Source organism: Benincasa hispida, chromosome 7 (genome assembly GCF_027475165.1).
Source record: "Benincasa hispida cultivar pf3 chromosome 7, pf3_genome.v1.1, whole genome shotgun sequence".
NCBI classification, from domain to species: domain Eukaryota; kingdom Viridiplantae; phylum Streptophyta; class Magnoliopsida; order Cucurbitales; family Cucurbitaceae; genus Benincasa; species Benincasa hispida.
In genome coordinates, this window is record NC_143484.1 from 5,156,000 (window position 1) to 5,166,506 (window position 10,507).

Below are 10,507 nucleotides of genomic sequence, written 5' to 3' on the forward strand. Positions count from 1 at the left end.
GTGAAGAAAATAGCTATACGATAGCCTTTAAGAGAGTGAACGATCAAGAATCGAGGCATCGAGTTTGCTAGACGATAGTTCCTTGCTACCCAACGATCAAGTACCAAGTCTATATAATAGACTTTCTCATTCTCCCACTTACTCAATCGTTTACTCGATCGTATAGCTTCTCATTCCCTCTACCAAATCCACACAGAGCCCACACCTCTTGGATTCTCACATCGAGAATACCAAGGTAGCCTCTTGGTAGTGTCGAGTTTGTTGTTTGAGGGTCGAGGATCAAGTGTTACTCGATTGGATTCGAGGATCTGATAGTTCGTGTTATTCACTGGTTATTCTTTGCATTCGTGCACTTCATTGAGTTTGCTTGGACGTTGGACTGATGTTAATCAAGGGAATACTCGAAAAATAGTTCTTCAAAGGTATGTCACTCGATTCCTTTTGTTTTTTTAGCTTAAAAGCATGATGTAATTTATTCGATGATGCATAACTATTCTTGTTAGATTGTAAATGCGTTGTTCTTTCACAATGGGTTTGGAACGATCTACTTCCGCTCAACGGTTTTCTTGTTTAAGAGTTCCTTTAGATAAAAGGTCTTTATCAGTAGAATTTGATGGAGAGGTAAAATATTTTAATATATATGATGCAATGAAATTTCCAGAGGAATACTTGTCCCTTTGCTCTATAAACACATGTGATATTTTTTATGAATTGTTATTGAATATAGATAAAAATTTGGATTGTTTCATTAGCCCCTCTATTGATCTTGATGACAATGACTCTTAAATTGATTCTTTGTTTACTTCTAATGAATTGGATTTGAATGATAAATCTTCTGATAATGATGTTGTTGAATCTCATGTACAAGCGATCTAGCTTAAGGCTCTCCCTTCACACCTCAAATATGTCTTTCTTGGAGATGAAAAAGCCTTTCCAGTCATCATATCTAGAGAACTCACATCTTCTTAAGAATGCATATTGGTGGAAACCTTGAAGATCTACAAAAAAAAAAAAAAAAAAAAAAAAAAAAAAAAAAAACAATTGGTTGGACTCTGGATGATATCAAAGGGATAACCCATCCCTTTGCATGCATAGAATAGTTCTAGAGGATGGAGCCAAGGCAACCGTTCAACCTCAAAGAAGGTTAAATCCAACCACGAAGGAGATAGTGCACAAAGAAATCCTCAAACTTCTTGAAGCCAGTATAATCTACCCAATTCCAGATAGCCAATGGGTAAGCCCCATAAATGTGGTACCGAAGAAGACCGGCATGACTATTGTGAAGAATGAAAAATGTGAGATGATTTCCATGAGAGTGCAAAATGGTTGGAGAATGTGCATAGATTTCAGAAAACTAAACGAGGTAACAAAAAAGGATCACTTTCCTATTCCTTTTACTGATCAAATGGTTGAACGGTTAGACGGGAAGTCATATTTTTGTTTTCTTGATGATTTTTCTAGATTCTATCAAATACTTATAGCACAGGAGGACCATGAAAAGACTACATTTACTTGCACATATAGTACCTATGCATTTAGAAGAATGTCATTTGGGCCATGTAATGCCCCAGGTACGTTTCAAAGATGTATGATGAACATATTCTCTGATTATGTTAAAAAATGCATAGAAATTTTCATGGACAACTTCACTGTATATGGTAGTTCTTTTGAAGATTGTATGCACAATTTGAGCCTTATTCTTAAAAGAGGCATAGAAACAAATTTAGTTTTGAATTATGAGAAATGTCATTTTATGGTTTCTCATGGAATAGTGTTAGGACACCTTGTATCATCTAAAGGCATAGAAGTTAATAAGGCTAAGATAAATGTCATAGCTAACCATCCCTATCCTGAAAATGTTAGGGAAGTCTGCTCTTTTTTTGGTAGTGCAAGATTTTATAGGAGGTTCATTAAAGACTTTTCCAAAATTTCACTCCCTCTATCTAGCCTTCTTAAAAAAGATTCCACTTTCAATTTCAACAAAGAATGCAAGGAAGCTTTTGACACACTTTAGGAGAAGCTGACATCAACTCCAATCCTTTAACCACCCCGATGAAACTTACCATTTGATATCATGTGCGATGCTAGCAACCTAGCAGTGGGAGCGGTACTAGGACAAAGAGTTGACAAGAAATCCCATGTCATTTGTTTTGCATAAAGGACTCTCAACTCATCTCGAATCAACTATTCCACAACAAAAAAAGATATTCTTTCTATTTTTTTTTGCTTTAGATAAATTTAGATCTTATATTCTTGGTTTTCCAATTATTGATTACATTGACCATACTACTCTTAGGTACTTAATGATGAAGAAAGAATCCAAGCCCAAACTTGTGAGATGGATCCGTCTTTTACAAGAATTCAACATAACCATCAAAGATAGAAAAGGATCTGAGAATTCTGTAGCCGACCATCTAAGCCGAATCGTGCAAGAAGAAGTATTAGTTCCGATTAGAGAAGACTTCCCAGGTGAACATCTTTTCAAGGTATCTTCTTTCCTACCATGGTATGCCAACATGGTAAACTACCTTGTAACCGGTAAGTTTCCTCTTAACATGTCTTAGTCTAGAAATTCTAAACTAAAAATCAACTCTAAATATTATGTATGGGATCCTCCCTACCTATGGAAATTCTGTTATGACCAAATAATTAGGAGATGTGTCCCTGATAAAGAATTTGAGTCTATTTTGTCTTTTTGCCATGAACAAGCATGTAGAGGTCATTTTAGTCTAAAAAGAACTGCTAGAAAAATCTTAGATTCAGGACTATTCTGGGATTCTCTTTTTGTTAATTCGTATGCGTATTGCAAATCATGTGATAAGTGTAAAAAATCTAGATCTTTATCTAAAGAAATGAAATGCCACTTAATTCCATTCTTGTATGTGAAATATTTGACATCTAGGGTTTAGATTTTATGGGTTCATTTCCTTCTTTGTTTGGATACTTGTATATTTTACTTGCAGTTGATTATGTTTCCAAGTGGGTCGAACCAATCTCCACTAGAACGAATGATTCATCTATTGTTTCAAAATTTCTTAAAAATAACATCTTCTCTAGATTTGGAATTCCTAGAGCCATTATAAGCGATCAAGGCACACATTTTTGTAATAGGACCATAGAAGCATTGTTGAGGAAATACGAAGTTTACCACCGTGTAGCAACCCCGTATCATCCCCAAACAAATGGCCAAGCAGAAATCTCAAATAGAGAAGTGAAAAATATTTTATAAAAGACTATGAACTTGAAAAGAAAAGATTGGAGTTCAAAATTAAATGATGCAATTTAGGCTTATAGAACCGTTTATAAGACACCCATAGGTACAACCCCGTATAGAATTGTATATGGAAAAGCATGCCATCTCCCAGTAGAGGTTGAACACAAAGCCTATTGGGTCGTTAAAAATGTAATTTGAACTTAGCCCAAGTTGGAGAATAAAGACTCTTAGAACTACAACAATTAGAAGAACTAAGAAGAAATGCTTATGAAAACTCAAAAATTTACAAAGAGAAAACCAAAATCATTCATGACAAAGGTTTGATAAGAAAGGACTTCAAAATAGGACAAAAAGTTTTGCTTTACAATTCTACGTTACAATTGATACTAGGAAAACTTAAGTCCAAATGGTTAGGTCTTTTTGAAATTACTAATGTTTTCTCTCATGGTGTAGTGGAAATCAAAAGTCTTGAAACAGAAAAGATCTTTAAGGTGAACGGGCACAGGCTCAAAATCTATAATGAAGGGCATGTAAACCAAGTCGAATTGGACTTGCGTTTAGCTAATTCCTCAAATATTACAAAATAACTTAATTTAAATTACACAAAAACTTGGGTTGTCACAAATAATCTTGTCATTCTCTAGGATTCTAAGAATGGGATGAATGGTCTCTAACCCTTGGAAGAGAAAGAGATAGAGAGATGGTAGAGAGAGTGTAGAGAGGAAATAATTGTTCGCTTTTTGGCCCTTAACCTCAAATTAGTTAATTTTAATTAATTAATTGATTGATTAATATTTTGATGATTACAAATCTGCTTTTATTCATTAATAATTTGAGTGTATTGAAGTGTCTATTATTGCATAGAGCTCAGAACAATGATTCCAATGAAATTTGAATAACTCAAATCGGAGTTCAGATGAAAAAGATATGACCAAACAAGCTTAACAAAAAAATCCCAAGTTGATGATGTGGCAGAATTTTTCTCGTCAAAGTGGACCATTTGGAATGTGCTAATTAGACCAATGGAGGAGTGAAACATGGTGGACGTTTGATTTTTGGATTGGTTTTAAAAAGAAATTGAATTTAGTATTATTTTATGTTTGTACCTAACAGCTAGTTTTGGACACATGGTGGACATTTGCTTTTTATTGGTTTTTAAAAGAAACGATTTTAAAAGATATATATTATTATATTATTTTTTGTATATATTTAACGGCTATTGAGTTCAAATCTCCACCATTCAATTTTCTTTTACCAACATCCAATGGCTAAAATTGAATTTGGTTTTCACTTTTTTCTTCTCTTTTTAAACTCTCTATCTTATCCAAAATTAAAACAATAATTTTACATCTTTTTACAATCCTCCATAATTCATTAAGTCTCCTTTGTTGCTCTATCCAAACTTCAACTTTCTTCTTTTTCATCTTATTCTTGAGAGAGATTTATGTATGTTGTTGATTTTTTGTGAGCTCAAAATTTGTAAATCCACTCTAGAGAGTTTCTCAAGTGTGTTCTTTAATTTTTCCAAACATTTTATAAAGGTTGCTCTTGATTCGTAAAAAGAGCAGTTGTAACGGTTTGATCCTAATCCGTGGTAAGAATTGAGTTTGCTCTTGAACTCACAAAAGGATCGTTGTAGTGGTTGGACTTTAATCCGTAGAAAGAGTCAGTGAGATCATTATACAAAATCCCAAAAGGCGCTTGGGAAAGTGATTGTAGGTCGAGTTTGACCAAACCGCTATAAAAAAATTTTGTGTTAATTTCCTCTGTCAAATTAGAATGAATTATTATAAAAAATTTCGATGTTAATTTTCTCTATCCCTATACTACTTTAATTTTGCAATTAATGTGTTACTATAGTTTATTACGTGAAATTAATTGCAATATTTGTTCTTGAAGTTAATTATTCATAGTTTGTATATTTTAATAGGTAGTTCTTAAATTATAATATTTATTATCAATCTTGTTATTAGTACCAATTTGAGGGCTTTAAAGTAGTATTATTAGCTTCTTGGTTGTTTTGGGTTGAATTTATTTGCATAAATTTATTGTTTAAATTATTGTTAGTAAAAAGTTTTAATTAGTTTTAATACCCCTATTTACCCCTTCCCTCTAGGGTTGCCATATTGATCCTTCAATAATTCGATAACTAGGGTATGGTTTTTACAAAATAAAAAACTTACCCTAATGGGCTAAATAAGATAAATTTATATGGAGAAGGGTTTACCCTTGTCTAGGTAATTCCAGTTTTACCCTTGATACTAATTAATTAAATAAGCCCTTATTTAATTAATTAGCACATTAATTAAATAATCATATATTAAATCTATTTCTAATATATATGGTTAGTTAATTAATATATATAAACATCACATGTTTATATTCTTCCACCTCTCTATCATTAACCATTAATCAATCAATTAAATAACTATATTAAACCATATTTAATATAGAGTTAATTAACATATAAATATCACATATTTATATGTATACATCTCTTTAGAAATCCAATTCTTATAAATCTAATATTTGAATCTCATTCAAATATATCTCTCTTACATAATTTTGATTATAGACCGCGTCCATAATTAATTATATATTAACATATTAATATACAATTTTCTCAATTGATTTGAACAATTCAAATCATTCCTTATTAATATCCTTTAGTGAGCTAACAAGGGACCTTATGGACATACAGATCAGAAACTCCAATTATATGAGATTAATTGGCTAAACTCATTAACCAAATTGATCAATATTTGTTAACCATGGGTACACTCCACTAAAGACCCACAACTACACTCTTTTCACCGTAGATATATTTCTGTGTCCACAGATATAAACTAATAACAACAAGTTAGTCCTTCACGAGTGTTCGTAACACCAACTGGATAAAATTATCGTTTTACCCTTGGGTTACCTCTGTATCCTTAAGTATCAATACTCCTCTAATAACAACCTGGTCCAACCATTAAATAGAAACCCCTCTCGGGCCAGTGAGAGGGTAAGACCATTTGTTCAAGTGCTGCAAATACCACTTAAGGGAACACTCATCTACTTGCCATAAAATAAGAAAGGAGTGAATTACATCTTATATTATTATGTTCCCAACTCCCACTCGGTTTTGTCCGCAAAATGACAGACTTATTCTGTCGAAAATCTGGTCACTCTCACCCATACAAATAAAAGGACAATCCTTCATGAACAGGAATTTATAATATACTCAGGATTAAGACTAAGTTGCTTAAGTCATCCTATTGAAATAGAAATCTAACTAGTCAATGGTTTTACATCTAGTGATATATATTTCGCGGTCCAGTCTTATGCAAACTCATTGCATAAGATACTCCCATTTGCATGTCATCTACACGAGCGCATTGGATCATTGCATTTGTATCAAATACAAAGTGGGTCGTATCACCAGGATAAGGTACTCAACTTTATCCATATACTATAGACTATTTAGGCTATATCTTGAACATTGATTCTTATATGTCTTCACATATTGTTCAAGACACATAAGACAACTTTGGATATTATTTATTGGATTTAGGGTTATTAAGATAAAATAGAATACAACACAATCAATAACATTTATTGAAATAACATTGATAACTCTTTATTGATGATGGTCAATTAATTACATTTACTATCTACAAGTTTTAGGGCGTAACACCCAACAGTAACAATTACAAAGTGGGTCGTATCTATAGTGTCATCAGGATAAGACACCAAATTTTATCCATATACTACAAGGTACCAAACCTTATCGATAACTCTTTTTTTGCTTATATATTTAGGTGAATAATTTTGTAAAGGTTTATAATAATTTTGTAATTAGTATTACTTACTATAAACATCATATATCAATATATTAAAAACTAGTTACATTTAAATGAAAGTTAAATTACAAGTTTGGTCCTTAAGATATGAAAATTAGACTAGTAAATCCCTAATTTTTCAATTTTGATTCTCGTCCCTTAAAAATGTCTAATAAATTATAAGTTCTTCCATTTTATACCTATTAGATTTTTGAAATATTAAGAAGTTTTAAAATTAACCATTTTATAAGACTTTAAAATTGTATCTAAATGAACTTTAAATTTTGTAGTTAATAGATACATTAATTTTAAAAAGATATCTAATTGAACCTATTAAGCACAAAGTTAAATCTAATGTCTAATATAACATTTTCAAATAGGTAAGAGACGTAATAGATATAAAAAAAGATATTTTAGGAGTCTATTAAACACAAATTGGAAATTCTGAGATCTATTAGATATTTTTTTAAAGTTTAGGAACTATATAAATACAAATCTAGAAGTTTATGGGCTAAACTTCTAATTTAATATTCATGTGCCCCTCACGTAAAGTTTTGGATCCGCCACTGTAGACATATAATATTCTTTTTTTTTTCCGTAAGATTAACAAACTTACAACATACTTTCAAATTTATGTAAATGTACGAGTAGAATAATGTGCAAAAAAAAAAAATAAGAGGTCATCAACCAGTTGTAGGTTAGGGTTTTTGTGATTTTATGTTTGGTTGGTTTGAAGCATTTGTATGTGCTCATATATATATCTATATGTATTATATAGGTTTTTCTAATGAAATATGAAATGTTCCCTTCTTCAAAATGCTAATGTTCCTTTTTTAACGTGTCATCTTATCTTCTTTTAACAAAAAAATAAAAATAAAAAAAATTAATTAGGGTCTATTTGGATTGCCTAAAAAAGGGTTTTACAAAAAACCATTTTTATTTTCTCATGTGTTTGAATATATTTTCTTAAAATATTTTTATACACACATTTTATTTGGTTTGATGAATTCTGAAAGTATTTCTATTAATGTTAAGTTACTATAAAACATGATTATTGAACATTATAATAATCTAAAAGTTTTGACTTTGTATTTTAAAAGCACTTTCACCTATTCGAGTGGGTTGTCAAAGATAGTTGTTGGAGATGATCGACAAGTTGTTGATTGGAATTGATCGCCCCGGAGTGAGGTAGTTGTAGTCCCAACAGTGGTCAATGAATAAAATCTTTTAATATCGGTAGATAAAATTTTAAGCTGATAATTTTTATGACTCAATCCAACTCAACCCTAACTATGTTGAACAAAAAAAAAAAGAAGAAGTTGTTTTCCCTAAAGAACCAATTAAACCAAAGCAGTTAAACAACCAAACTAGCGGAAAAAATTGTACGAATGACCCATTTTTTGGGCTCAAAATGTCAAATGACCAATTTTTTAAAAATAATGTCAATTGACCATCTGCTGACATCATCGACATACCAAATTACGTAAATTTCCCTCACAAGTGCCTCACGTTATAAGTCTCGCTCTCGTTTGCTTAAACACTCTCGCCCTCACTTTAAATTCCTTGGTTTGATATGATTACTCGTTAGTGTACGAACGATTTGACAATTTTCACGACTGAAACCTCAAATCAATAATACCTAAACACAATACAATAGTGATTTCTTTAAATTCTAAACTCCATTTCAACGGTGATTACTTTTCTGGTTTTCGATGGTGTTTTGTTGAACGGAGTTTCTTCGAATGGGGATTTCCAAGACGAGGCTTTTTCAGAACGGAATAGGTTTTTCAAAACGGTGTTTCATTATTTTGAGTCTGTTTCATTATTTTTGTTGTGTTATTTCTGGAAAGGTAGGAATTGAGCATTACGAAATTTTATATTGGGAGAGAGAGAGCGAGAGCAAGAGCAAGAGTAAGAGAGAGAGCAAGAGTAAGAGAGAACGAGATTAAGAGAGAGAGAGCGAGATTAAGAGAGAGTGAGATTAAGAGAGAACGCGAGATTAAGAGAGAGCGAAAGTACAATTCAATTGCTTGTACAACTTAATGACAAATGTTCTCTTGCTTTGTAGGATGACAGAAAAGTGTATACTTATTCGATATGGAGGTGATTGGGATGATAATGAAAGTCTGTATATTGGGGGAGAGTTGAAAAGAATCATTGTGCCTATTACATTGAAGTATGAAGAACTTAAATCTCACATTTATAAGGTTACAAATATCAGTTCTTCAGAGTTTGATCTTATAATGAGAGTTAAATATAAGCTTGAATATGAAGCCCCTCCACAATACATAAGAAATGATGATGATGTTTGCTTCCTTCTTTTTCGAGAAGAGCTTAGTAGACTTCAATCATCTGTAATGCTAAAATCGAATCAAGACAAAAATATTAGAATGGAGTTCGAAAATATGAGTTATATTGATACGACTGTGGACAGACAATATTAGGAATCATATTCGTTGGAAAGAGAATGATATTCCATTGTCTACTAACACTGTACCATCAACGTTATCACTGGACAACGACCATACTAATCCAGTAGGATTGAATTCAATGAATTATGGTGATACAAAATTGGGCGGTACTTCAGTTGTTGGTAATGAAAGATCATTTAGACTTGATTATATGGATTGTAGTCATCCAGAGCAACGTTGTGGTCCTTCAGTGGATGTTAATGAGCAACCAATAGGATTGAATGAAATGGATCGTGATCATAGAGATGTGCGATGTTCTATAGCAGCCACCATTGGTTCCAGCATCTGTGTCTTCAAGTCATAGGGGAGAGTTGATTATGCTTGGTACCTCTTCATCTAGGATAGACGTTGAAGTTGGTCAAATTTTTTTTTTTAGTAAAAAGGATTTGAAAATGCGATTATTTATTTTTTCCATCAATAAAAAATTTGAATTTAGGACCAGAAAGTCAACCAAATCTTTGTTCATTGTCAAATGTACTGGGGAGACTTGTAAGTGGAGCCTTCATGTAGTGAAAATGGAAGGGTCTGATATATTCAAGATCACAAAGTACTATAGTTTGCACACATATTCCATCAAAATTCTAAATCACGACCATAGACAAGCAACTGCTATGGTTTTTGTTCAGTTGATTAAAGATAAGTTTACAGCCATGGGACATATTTATAAACCTTGTCATATCGTTAAGGATATGAGGAGAGATTATGGCATGAACATAAGTTATGATAAAGCGTGGCGTGCAAGGAAAGCCGCATATGATCTCACTAGAGGTACTCTAGAATACTCATACTCCATACTACATGCTTATGGGCAAGCGTTAAAAATAGAGAATCTGGGTAAAATGTTTGAGATCGAACTTGAAGAAGATGTGCATTTCAAGTATATGTTTATGGCATTAGAGTCTTGTATTAGAGGTTCCGCAAGCTATCGACCTGTGATAATTGTTGATGAGTTGCACTTGAAAGGAAAGTACAAGGGACCATGTTGGTTACAGTTTCTA

The 10,507-nt window shown here is 32.1% G+C and overlaps 1 pseudogene; it reads left to right on the plus strand.

Moving 5' to 3' along the window:
* The first annotated feature begins 1,087 nt into the window (after positions 1–1,087).
* Positions 1,088–9,813, plus strand: LOC150034856 (uncharacterized; annotated as a pseudogene).
* The last annotated feature ends 694 nt before the right edge of the window (positions 9,814–10,507 follow it).